The sequence below is a fragment of the Phaenicophaeus curvirostris genome, chromosome 8 (assembly GCF_032191515.1).
Source record: "Phaenicophaeus curvirostris isolate KB17595 chromosome 8, BPBGC_Pcur_1.0, whole genome shotgun sequence".
In the NCBI taxonomy this organism is placed as follows: Eukaryota; Metazoa; Chordata; class Aves; order Cuculiformes; family Cuculidae; genus Phaenicophaeus; species Phaenicophaeus curvirostris.
Genome location: NC_091399.1, coordinates 32782084 through 32795397, shown reverse-complemented (window position 1 = coordinate 32795397; position 13314 = coordinate 32782084). Strand labels below are relative to the sequence as shown.

Here is a 13314-nt window from a genome sequence, read left to right as displayed (position 1 = left end):
CTGCCATGGACAGGGACATCTATGGGTACCAGATGAATGAAAGTGCTGGGTGGCTCCAGAACAGGAATGCTAAACACATCTGTGGATACTAGTCATATTCAGGGATCTGCTATAGCTGTGTCCTAGAAAAATAAGGGATAGAATCATTGCGATTTTTTGATGGATTTGCCTTTTTTTTTTTCTCAGTATACTAACTATAGCATCTGGTAACTAGGTGTGATGTCAAAGGATAACAGTGGCTTGGTTGCTACTGGTTACAGATGGAAGTGCTCTGAACAGGAGTCACAGCTCACAGCCGGCAGAAGCAGCATCACAAGCTGCCGTGCACGGTGCTGTGTGAAATGGAACCATTAGCCAGGCCTTCAGGAAATTCATCTCTGCATGGGGAGAAGTGTGTGGCCAGACCACCAGTCTTCACAGTGTGATCTGGGAGAAACCACATTACCAAAGGATTTTTTTATGCAAGATAGAGGTATTAAGCACCACAAACCGAATTTGGCACCAAAGCTTTCAGATACACAGCGCCAAACCACTGCTTCAGTGCACTGATGCCATTTTTGGGTTGTCTGCAAGAAAAAATAGCCATTTGTACAACTTGCTGCTACGCCTGCTGGAAGAAAGTGTTTTGTATATATAAAGTAACAGCAACAGAAAGCATTTGGTGGTCATTGATTTCTTCTTGGACTCAGACACTGCTCCTCCGTGTCACTGATTCTGATTTGGCAAAGAAAAGCAAAGGGTAATGATCTACTGAAAACAATTAAGTAGCATATCCAAGGCATATTGGAGATCTATCTTTTGAAAAGCAAATCACATTTTGTAATCTCATTTTTGTGAATTCTTTTTAACTGTGTTTTGATTAGATCTTGATTAAATTTGGTTAGTAATTCAAGCATAGTGGTCTTAATGCAAGTGAAGAAACCATGTATAACTAGTTAGATATTTTAATTAATAGTTTTTAAACACTTAATGTTTTTCATGTTATGTATTTCAGCTTAAGTAGACACCCAGCATCAGGAAATAATGCAATACACTACAAAAACATGCAGATGGAAAATCTTAGAATCATAGAATAACCAGCTTGGAAGAGACCCACCGGATCATCGAGTCCAACCATTCCTATCAAACACTAAACCATGTCCCTTAGCACCTCATCCACCCGTCCCTTAAACACCTCCAGGGAAGGTGACTCAACCACCTCCCTGGGCAGCCTGTGCCAGTGTCCAGTGACCCTTTCCGTGAAAAATTTTTTTCTGATGTCCAGCCTGAACCTCCCCTGGTGGAGCTTGAGGCCATTCCCTCTTGTCCTGTCCCCTGTCACTTGGGAGAAGAGGCCAGTTCCCTCCTCTCCACAACCTCCTTTCAGGCAGTTGTAGAGAGCAATGAGGTCTCCCCTCAGCCTCCTCTTCTCCAGGCTAAACACCCCCAGCTCTCTCAGCCGCCCCTCATAAGGCCTGTTCTCCAGCCCCTTCACCAGCTTCATTGCTCTTCTCTGGACTCTCTCCAGAGCCTCAACATCCTTCTTGTGGTGAGGAGCCCAGAACTGAACACAGGATTCGAGGAGCGGTCTCACCAGTGCCGAGTACAGGGGGAGAATAACCTCCCTGGACCTGCTGGTCACGCCGTTTCTGATCCAAGCCAAGATGCCATTGGCCTTCTGGGCCACCTGGGCCACTGCTGGCTCACGTGCAGTCACTGTTAACCAACACCCCCAGGTCCCTCTCCTCCGGGCAGCTTTCTAGACAGACTTCTCCTAGTCTGTAGCTGCACAGGGTTGTTGTGCCCCAAGGGCAGGACCCAGCATTTGGTCTTGTTAAACCTCATGGCATTGGACTCAGCCCAGCGGTCCAGCCTGTCCAGATCCCTTTGGAGCCTCCCTACCCTCCAGCAGATCGACACTTCCACCCAGCTTAGTGTTGTCTGCAAACTTGCTAAGGGTGCACTCGATGCCTTCATCCAGGTCATTGATAAAGACATTGAACAGGGCTGGACCCAGCACTGAGCCCTGGGGAACCCCACTTGTCACTGGCCTCCAGCTGGATTTCACACCATTTCCCACCACTCTCTGGGCCCTCCAGCCAACCAGTTTTCCCCCCAGGAGAGTGTGCGCCTGTCCAGGCCAGAGGCTGACAGTTTCCGAAGCAGAATGCTGTGAGAAACTGTGTCAAAGGCTTTACTGAAGTCCAGGAAGATACATCCACAGCCTTTCCCTCATCCAGCAGCCGAGTCACTTTGTCATAGAAGGCGATCAGGTTAGTTTGGCAAGACCTGCCTTTTGTGAACCCATGTTGACTGGGCCTGATCACCCGGTTCTCTTGCATGTGCTTCATGATAACACTCAAGATCACCTGCTCTATGACTTTCCTTGGCACTGAGGTCAGACTGACAGGCCTGTAGTTCCCTGGATCTTGTACCGTGCTGTCTATGGAGAAGATACACTGTCCTAAGAATCTGAAGTTCTCATCTTCACAGAGAAGTGCTGTCTTTCTGTGTACTTTTCTGGCTGTGGTATTGACCAAGAACCTTTCCTTTAGATGACAGTCAATTATGATTCCTCATTTTTATAAATAAATTATATAAGAAGCTTTAGAGTTTCTTCTGACATAGCTGGAGGCAGAGAGTAGGGTTTTAATATAGTATATCCATATTTAATTTTTTTTAAAACCCTAGTAAATCGTAAAAATAATTTAAAAATTCATTCCAATGATGAAAATAATTCAACTTAACCATTTTGGGGGGCAGAAAAGTAAAAAGAAATGTACAATATACATTTGTATTTTTTGAGGTATAATGTTATAGTAATTTGTGTATGGGACTGAAAATAAGGCACCGTACTGGATATCAGGAAAAAATTTTTTACAAAAAGGGTCATCGGGCACTGGAACAGCTGCCCAGGGAGGTGGTTGAGTCACCATCCCTGAGCTATTTCAAAGACGGGTGGAGGAGGTGCTCAGGGACATAGTTTAGTGGCAGATAGGAACGGTTAGACTCAATGATCTAAGAGGTCTTTTCCAACCTAGCGATTCTATGATTCAATGAGACAACAAGGTTTTGCTCTGTAAAGGGACTTTACAAAATCTGCTTCCTACAGCTTTATGATTATTCTGTCAGATTGGTAGATAAAATTTATTGGTAGATAAAACTATTCGGGATTGTATTTTCTCCTACAAACTGAGACCAGGATCTGAAAGTTTTTGATCATTGGGAATTCTTTATGTAATGGCCAGCTGGCAGTGGAATTCAGCTTCCTCTTTTACTGACATGTTTTCTTATTTCTCCCTGCAATAAAACATCTTTTAACATCAGCAAAGAAGGAAGAATTGTTTCCGAACACAGAGAGAGAGACTCTGGCAAAGACTGTTAGGTTTACAATGATTTAAGCTTTCAGTGCCAAACTGTACTAACATTTCTTATTAAAGTCTAACCAACTATTTGAATTAAATCTGATAATATTCTAATAAATTTCAGCTTGCAGGAAAAACGCCAGTCAGGTTTGCAAACTGGTGTTTGCTTGCTAGTATGTCTGAATGTTGATCTAGGACCGTATCCAGTAGCAAGTCTAATGAAGTTACTTCTGCAATTTACTCTTTGGCCTCCTAAAACAAATAAATTTCTCCGTCAAAGAGGACTGGGCTGATGTGACCACCCAGCCAACCTCAGCCGGCCACAAACAGTGTTGTGGCACGGCAATGCCCGTCCCTGCGGACCCGGCCTGTGTTGCTAAAGGTGAAGCTCTGGCTCTGCACCCCATTAGCAACACCCTGAGCCATACTGTCTTCTTGTAAATGTGAACTTCAAGTGCACCATGAAAAAGGAGATGAGCTCTAAGGATCACATTAGCTCCACAATACAGTCAGAAGTACAGCTCGTCTGTATTTATAGAACCACGTATTGCAGATTTTGCAACATCTCTTTTCCTACGTGGACTGTCTGAGGCAGTGTTTGCTTTAACACTTCCCTTCGAAACATTTTGTAGTTCAACATCGATCTTCTATGCGCTTTGTGCTGCTGGAAAGGCATCCTTAGCCTGGGCTGGCAAACGCCAGCAGGACATTTCACCACCAGGAAGGGGTAGCGCCATCCTGGGTCACCAAGAGATTTGGCTTACAAGGGCGCTTCCTGATTTCTTTTGGTCACCCTGAGACACGCTGCCATGCACCATCCCTCGCTGCAGCCAGAGCCAGCTTCGGAGCCAACGGCAGGGATGATGGAGCCATAGTCCCCTCTCCCACCGGCTGCTGGTGTGGAGCCCACCTGCCCTGAGGAGAACAAGCCCCAGGCTGCAGTGTGGGGCAGACCCTCCAGGTGGGCCCCATCCCTGCCTCACAGGGCCTGGAACCTGTGTGGGGAGAGGCTGGGGGGAAAAATGGGGGGAAAAAAAAAAGAATGGTGAACAAATGGAAAGGATGGGGGAAAAATTGGAAAGAATGGGGGAAAAAATGAAAAGAATGGTGAAAAAATGGAAAGAATGGGGGAAAAATTGAAAAGAATGGGGGAAAAATGGAAAGAATGGTGAAAAAATGGAAAGAATGGTGAAAAAATGGAAAGAATGGTGAAAAAATGGAAAAATGTTAGAGGAATGGTGAAAAATGGAAAAAAATGTGAAAAATGAAAAAAAATGGGAAAAATGGGAAAAAAAGGAAAATGGTGAAAATTTTAGGAAAAAAATTGTGAAAAATGGAAAAAAGGTGGAGAAATGGGGAAAATGGTGAAAAATGGAAAAAGGTGAAAATGGAAAAGTGGTGAAAAGTGGAAAAAATTAAGAAAGGTGGAAGAAAAGAAAAATGGTGGAAAATAGGGAAAATAGGGAAAAATGGCAAAAATAGAAAAAAGGCAAAAAGTGGAAAAATTGAGAAAACAGTGAAAAGTGGAAAAAATTGAGAAAATGGTGAAAAAATGGAAAATTGAGAAAATGGTGAAAAATTGGAAAAATTGAGAAAATTGTGAAAAAATTGGAAAAATTGAGGAAATTGCGAAAAAACTGGAAAAATTGAGAAAATGGTGAAAAAATTGGAAAAATTGAGAAAATGGTGAAAACGGTGAAAATGGAAAAATGTTGAAAAAAGGAAAAATGGTGAAAAATGGGAAAATGGTAAAAAAAAAGGGGGGGAAATGGTGAAAAGATGGTGAAAGATGGAGAAAAAAGGTGAAAAGGGGCCAATAGAGGGTGAAGAAACGGAGCGCGGGGCGGTCCCGCCCCCGGCGCTGCCCCGGGTGATGGGGGGGGGGGGTGGTCTGAGGCGCAGGGGCTCCTGGCGGCCCTCGCCCGCCCTCGCCCCACAATGCACCGCGCGGCGCGCCTGACATGGCGGCCGGGCCGGACTGAGCCGCTGGCGTCGGGGCCTCCAGCAGCCGCAGCCGGGCATGGCGGGGGCGCAGCCGCGGCTCCCCTAGCGCCGCAGCCGGGTACGGGGCCCCGGGGGCTGTGGGAGGACCGCGGGGATCCCCGGAGGGGGGCGGTTGGGCCCGCGCTGCTCTCTCTCCCCAGAGCAGTGGGGGGGTGCCCTGTCCGAGCCCTCGCCCCGCGACCCCCTCCCCGCCCCGCTCGGGGGGCCGAGGTCAGCGGGGCCAGCGGGGCTGGGGACGGGGGCGATGGGGGAGCCTGAGGGGCCGGGGCGGGAGCTGGTCTGGAGAAAAGGAGGCTGGTGGGAGACCCGATCGCTGTCTGCGTGAAAGGAGGCTGCGGCGATGTGGGTGCTGGTCTCTTCTCCCAGGTGACAGGGGATATGATAAGGGGGAATGGCCTCAAGCTGCACGAGGGGAGGTTCAGGTTGGGCATTAGGAAAAATTCTTCACCTAAATGGTTCTTGGGCGCTGGAACAGCTGCCCGGGGTAGGGATTGGGTCACCATCCCAGGAGATGTTCAAGGGCGGGTGGACGAGGTGCTCAGGGATGGTTTAGCCGTGGACAGGTACGGTTGGACTCAATGATCTCACAGGTCTTTTCTAACCTAGTGTTTCTATGGTTCTTATTCTCACACCCTGTGGAATTAAATGCTGGGGGGAGAGACCAATCGCAGGTGGTGAGGCGCCCAGGGAAGTGCCCCACTGTGCTGTGCTCCACTGTGCCCCCCTCCGCTGCTTCTTTCTGGGCGTTACGGTGTGCCCGAAATGACACACAGGCACCCCTTTGCCCCTGTGCTCTTTTTTTTTTTTTTTGGCTTATCCTGTGTACAAATAACAGCTGAACAACTTCTGCGGTGTGTTGCCATTTGCCAGCTGGCTGAATGTGTCCTTACCTGGGGCCTTCTTGCTTTTAAGGCTGTTTCTGGGTGCGTCAGAGGAGGATGGGCTGGTAACTCGAAGAGGAACAATACAATTGTGTTTAGGCTAAGGCACTAGAGACGGTTTAGTGCATGAAAAAGATAGTTGTATCTACGTACGGATCTAATTTTATTTTCATGACAGCTCCACGTCACTTGGCTTCCTGAGCACTGTGCCCTGGATTCCAGAGTCATTGCATTTGTTTGAAAATACATGTTGTTTCTGGTGTTGTTTGACTTGTACTCTCAGTTTCCGTAGGTAATTTTTGGATAGTCTGACTCCAGGTAGTGATGACGTAATTATTTCCGTGACTAGAAAAGTAAACCAGCCGTGGAAGTATGACTTAATTACAGTATCTGGCAGAAGACGCTGTATTGGGAATGAGAAGTCTCCTTTACAAACATCATCTTTGCAGTGAGCTTTTAAAATCATTTTTCTACTTAACCTTAGTAAAAATACCTCCATAAAATTAATTTTGGTATGAAATTACTGTTTCCCGGAACATACATATTGGGATATGTTCCCAGAAGATGTGTACAGAGGGGTCAGAAAGTTCACTCTGTGATCTGTTCTTGCACAGAGAATAGCTGGGACTTTTCTCTTATACCTCACCTAGTAGAGGAAAAGAAACCGCCAGATGCCTTGGGGCACCTGCACGGTGGGAGGCATTTACCTGTTTCTTCCACTGGAGGGAATTGCTGCTACGGGGAGAAAGAGAAAGGGGAGCAGAATTTCCCTATGTACTACTTGAAAGCAAGATATCCGTGGGAAATTTCTCTTGAATGTCTGGATCTGCTTGTCGGAGTAATGGGTTTGGATTGTATGTTGATATTGATACCGTAAGGCAGTTCAAAATTTTGCCCAGCTGAGAGTATATCCTGTTTTCTAGTTACAATGCTTGCTTTTGAAATTTTACAAAGCATTTCTACTAAATTAATTTTATTTTTGTCCCTATCTTAGTGAAATAATGTCATACTGGTACTGACTTGTACCGAGAACTCCTAGAAAGAAGCATCCTGCAATTTACTTAGTACATTAATTTGCAGAATGGAAGCAGTCCAGGGGAAGTCAACGTTTCTGATGCTTTTGGCACATTAAGACAGTATTGTGTTTTGTTTGATGAATTGTTTAATTGCACATAAATGATGGATCAGAAACACTTTTAAGTTAAAAGTACTAAAAACATTACCTAAATTTAGTAACAATGCATATGAATCTAATTTTTACAATTGTTTTTTTTCCAAGATGCATGTGTAGATGTACTCATTCTGTATCCTCTGTTCACTATTTTGCTTCTAATGTTTTAGCAAACCATTGGAAAAAAGAAATTTATCAGATGTTCTTAGGTGTTATTTTTTATTTCTCTAAATGTATGAAATAATATTTCCAGCGAGAAGTTGCTTTCGCGTTTTAGTTTTTGGTGTCAGCAAAGCTTAACTTGTGAGTCTGACATCAGTTTTGTGTTACTAACTGTTGTGACTCATTCTGCGAGCCGGCTATGTGGATGTATTTGTGATAGTTTCTCTAAAGCAGAGGTTTTCAGCATATTTCTTTCACTAGTGAAAGTGCTGGATCCTGGTACAGCAGATGTAAGGATACTGGTAGGAGATCCATTTGCTTTCACTGTAGTTTGTGAACTAGCTTGCAACTGGTATGAAGCACTTCAACGGCTGCGCTCTCCTGAAAGGTTAGAGTTCGGGTAAAGGGATCGCCACTATTGCTGAAATTCAAGAGCCAGATAAACTTATATGCCTTAAATACATTCTGCTGTATTTTTATTTAGCACAAACACCCAGTATAATACAGAGGCTTAAGAATAAGATGGATAAATTGAGTTTAAATGCATTGCTGCCATTTAAGCCAGTTTCAGGATCAGTTCAGGCTTCTAGAAGCTAGTTTAGCCTCTGAAAGGCTTTAGACGTGTGCGGTGCTATACTGTATTTTTTTTTTTTTCCCAGCCTCCTCACCTGTATTGGTGCAAATGTTGTGTTTTGCTTTTCAAGTTAGAGCTGCCTTGCCTCAGTTTCCTGGTTTGGTTACAGCACATAGCGACACTTGAGGCAGGTGGTCCCCCCCCTTCTGGCTTCAGTACTTGCCAGAGCCAATTGCAAAACATTTAAAGGACTATTATGGTAGGACCTAGAGTCAGAACCAAAACATACTAAGGCATTAGGAATCCTTGTATAAATTGTAGAGGTAGAGGAAGTGATCGTAACTTAGTTACACAACTGGTGTGACTAAGAGGACAGCTTTCCCCAGTTTGGAACAGGAGTCATCAGCACTAATAGGTTCAGAAAGTGGTAGTTCTTGGTGTTGGGCGACGTGCCTCTTTCTTACCTTCTGGGTGAGTCATGCCGTGTTTTAGAAAAGGCAGCGGGTGTCAACACAAAGAGACAATAACCTGTAACAGGCAGATCTTGTACAGATCTCCTATCCAGCCTGTTCTGCTTGTGTCATAATCTAATCATAAGGCATTGGCACCTACAGATGTTACCAAGTTTTTTATCAACCAAAGCCTTTCCTGTTGCTTCAGTTACTCAGTGGTACTTCTGTAATTCAGATATAATCCTGTCACAGTTATATGTACACATATATATTTTTCTTTGTCTAATGATCACTCCTTACATGTTTTCAATCCTCCACATTTTAAATACAATATCAGAGCTTCCTGCTGAGTTACAGGTGTTAGTTTTGTTGCATCCCTGATTTGTGTGTTAAATTCTGTGTGCATTGCATTAGCTTCCTTCTAGATAGATGTTGGTTATATTATACTTATTAGCCTAAATTCAATAGCCTGTAGAAACACGAAGATCTGAAACGCTGTAGAGCACTTACGTTTGTTACTAAGAATACCGATGGGTTTATTTCTCGTGGAGCCTGTGGCGCTCTAATGGTCAGTAGTCTGCAAGAGTTTTAGTTTTAAGTAGTTTGGAAAAACATAAAGAATTGATAATAGTTTGTAATAAGTTATGTCTAATTCATCATAAAACAAACATAAACGGGATAACTTGTTTTAACTATTATGATAGAACACAGGAGGAATTTCAGTGGTTTGTAGTTCTCAGATGCAAAAGTGGGCCTAAGGGCGTAAACAGTCCAGAAAAGAGACACCACCACCCCTGCAGTTCAGGGCTGACCGTAGGCATGATCAGTGCTGCAATCTGAGCAGAGTGCCAGCCTTTCCTTTTGTCTCTGTCTGTGGCTGTAACCCTTGCTGAATTTCCATTTATTTCTGTTGAGGAAGTTCAGCTGGGCTATACTGGTAATCAGCTGGGGGGAATGAGGTTAATCACCTCACTTGCTGTTGGGAGGCTGGCTGGGGAGATACCAAATATAAGGGACAATCATAATGGTACAGATAAAAGCAGGGCCCAGATAGAATAAAGGTCTTGCAGTTTCAAAGGAGGCAGTGCTTTATAGAAACATGATGATAACAATTACGTTTGCAGTACTTTCATTGTTTGTATTTAATCTAGTACTCCCTCAGGAAACAAAACCTAGAACACTTCTCTTTCCCTTTAGTTGCTCTTCTGCACTCTTGATACTTTTGGACGTTTTATCCAGTTGGGTTCAAATTTTAGAACATATTTGAAATAAGATCATTGAGTTTCTCTGTTTTCTGAAAAAAAACATGCCTCAGGAGAAGAAGGCTCTCTGCTAAGGGGGAAGCAGGAGGAAGTTGTTTCCTCTTAGGGAGCTGCTAAGGCCCAGCCAACATGTATGTTCCTTTAGCCACTGCAGGTCTCCTCCACTTGCTCAGTGGGCTGAGTTCAAGCCTGTGACAGAGGAGCACAAAATGAATGTATAGGAAAGCGTGTACATTCACTTTTGCTGTTAATGAAATGATTTAAAAAGAAATGCTTTGCAAAAGAGCAACTGGGAGTGAAAAGAGCTCATGATTTGTCTTGGCCTTCATCTTTGAAGATGCCCTATTATGGCAAAGTCTGACCCAAAATGTGTGCTTCTGAAAGATTTAAATACAGTTGAACGACTTGTGAGGAAGGAGTAGAAGGGCAAGTGGGTAGAAATATCTTTATGAAAGTGGGATTTTTTTAGTTTTTGGAAGTAAGCACTACCCTGAGTTTTTGCAATTCAAATGTAGAAGTTTAATGCTAGTCTGAGAGAGGGAGGAAACAAAAGAAACTGGCAGAAATGAAAGTGAAACAGTCTCGTTCCTTCATTTCGGGAGCCGAAGTGAATTCTGCAGTAGTTAAATCAGAGCTGATTTTAAACATTTTGTATTTGATTGTTACAGGTTTGTATGCAGGCTTAATAATTTTCTAGAGTTGGAGGTCAGGTGTTGTCTTGTCTGACCTCAGGCTGCTATATTGCAGCCAGATTGGTTTTATACAGGATGACAGGAGTTGAGCTAGATTTCAGAGGAGTAACTGGCCTTGTACATTCGGAAATCGGGGAAACCAAGTCCCCTGGGACACCAGGCTTTTGAGTAAATCAAATATGTTGAAATGATTTAAACAGGTGAATCATACTCCGATTTGCAGATGCAGGTGAAAAACTCTGGTTTTTTGCCTGCCAGGAAGAAAATTCTTCTTTGATTCCAGATCTGGCAATCTGGTGTGAGCCTGAGCTTGTGAATAAGGTGTGCCATCCAGGTTTCTAAAAAGATGCTGCCTCAGCACTGATTCACTCCAGTGTTTTGTTTCCAAGCATGATATTCTTTTTGGAGGCACTCCTTTGCCTCCTCCCATTTCCTTCTCTCTCCTCTCGTATGTAGACGGCTGAGATCTGACAGAGGAGGAGGAATCTCTCAGTAGTGGTCTCTTTCAGTTTTTCATGTTCAGTTCCATCAGTTGATTTACTTCGTAGTTCTTTGTGAGGTGATAATGTAGTTACTATTGATTATGTCACAGCAGTTCAGTTTTTTTTTTACTGTTTGCTAAATCATTTCAGTTTTAAAAAGAAAAAGGAAAAAAGGAAAAAAGTTCCAAATTACATCTTCATTAGTCATGTACTTACATTTCAGATTGTGACTCCCATTGTGGAACTCTTAACTTCTTTTTGCACAAAATGTTCTTGTCTTAGGAAGTCTCACGACCTATCTTTATTCATATTTCTGAGGAATTAAGAGTTTATCTGTGCTTTTTAGCCTTAACAACTTGCATTTGATTACACTCATTTGTTTAATGTGTAATGTTATCACAGTACTCAATTTATTAGTTTATTAGTTGGTATAAAGATAGTGTTTATTAGCAGTTTGCTTAATTGTTTTTTTTCTGTTAGATTTGTACATTTGATTAAGGCTTATATATTCTCCTTGAATATGTAACTGTGTATTTTATTGAGTGTATGGATGAGGGCAAATAATTTGAGCCTACAAGAGCGTTTTGGGTTTTTTTTCCCAAACCTTTTTGCACCATGCAAATCTCACAATTTGACATTTAGAAAAAGCAGAGCAAAATAAAGCCTCAGTTTTCTCCAATGCTGGAGCTTCATGGTAGCTTTAAGCTGGACATGGTGCCAAGAGCAGCTGTCCCCACCCTACTACTTGTTTGTTATTACCCGCTCCTGCTCCTCCTCCTCCTCCTCCTCCGCTGTGCCAGCTTTATGTTAAGCTGGATTGGTTTTCCGGTTTTGTTCACAGCTGAGCTGCACAAAGGAGGGAGCAGCCCGAGGAGTGGGAGTAAGTACCCAGGGTTGAATAAAGGGTGTTATTGCTCCCATCGGAGTTGGTGCCGACCTACGATGCTTTCCAGTGAATGTGAAAGTGTGGCCTTGGTGTGCTACAGCCCAGAGTTGAAGGGTGGCATGGGAGTCAGAAACAAACCAGAAATGAGAGTGGAGCTGATGGAGGTGTGTGTATGTGTTTAATTGTTTTGGTTTTTTCCCCCTCTTCAGGTTGAGCAACTAAAGCATAAGGAATAGTTTAGAATTTGACAAATCCTACTCTACTTTCTCTTTGGGTTAGATAAAAAAGCTTCACAGTAGAGTACAGTTTAAATATAGCGACATCATGCTTGTAGCAGTGACGTCTCACCAGTCTGTAGAGCAGTGCCTTTATACGAGTGGTCAGAGGCAAGAATGATCTAGCCAGCCATGGGGATGCTGGACTGTCCTTGCTGTGGAGGCTTAGGCTCATAAGAATTGCTGTCAGAAACACTGACTGCAATCCAAAGGCAAACACTATTTATCTTTTTGATTTTTGGTCTTTCACTTTTGGTCTAGAACTAAGAGCCAGGTGTAATCAATGTTTAATAGAAGATAGTTGTACTATTAACTAAATACTTAGCCTTTGGAATGTATTTAGTAATATGGATTTTTTTCTTTTATAATTTTCTGAGGACTGTGATGCTGACTGTAACTTCGTGAAAATTCTTATGAGGTTAGGTTGGTTGTGTTTTCTTTCATTTTTGAAAGATAATGTGTGTTTTCAATTATGTCAATAGAGTCTTAAGATAAGCATTTATAGTAGGTGCTTTGTGTCCTGAAGTGTTTTATGATTTGTGTCCTTTAAAGTAAGAGATAGTAACTACATTATATAGCCTGAAAAAAACCCTACTATCCTTTGTACTGATAATATTCAGAAAGTCTTTTTTTAACCAGACTTTTTAATCTAATTCTTCCTTCTGGTTCTCATTATTTCAGTACAAAAGTACATTGTGGTACTTTTGGTAGTTGTAATTCATTGGCCTTTCTATTCCTTTTCTTCACTGAATGATAAGCTACTTACTTGGGAATTCCTTTGGATCATGCTTTTACCTATAAAATGTGTAGGTGGATAGGAGAGAGAGAAACTCTGTTCGCAAAATCCATATCTTGCTATAGTTGCATAAAATTGATTTTCTTCTATTTCTAATAATTAATTCTCATAATTTTTATTGCTGTCTCAAGGTTATTAAAAAAAAAAAGTAAATCTAAGTTCCTATTACAGATTCCCCCTTCATTTTCTGTATTGGTAAGAGTAATTCCTTACAAACAGGCCCACTTACTTATGCTTAGCTTCCCATTGGAAAAACAATCTTTGAGTTATCTCCAACATAAAGCTCAGATGATGTAGCACCTAAAGGACTGATGTGTAGATAAGTAAAGTTAA

At 42.7% G+C, this 13314-nt stretch overlaps 1 protein-coding gene across 3 annotated transcripts in view; it reads left to right on the top strand.

Moving 5' to 3' along the window:
- The first annotated feature begins 5293 nt into the window (after positions 1-5293).
- The window catches only part of TUT4 (terminal uridylyl transferase 4), a 49155-nt gene continuing 41134 nt past the window's right edge, over positions 5294-13314 (top strand). For all 3 annotated transcript variants that reach the window (XM_069863134.1, XM_069863133.1, XM_069863135.1), the window contains exon 1: positions 5294-5406. The gene's annotated coding sequence lies outside the window, so the exon portion shown is untranslated. The remainder of the gene's footprint in view (positions 5407-13314) is intronic.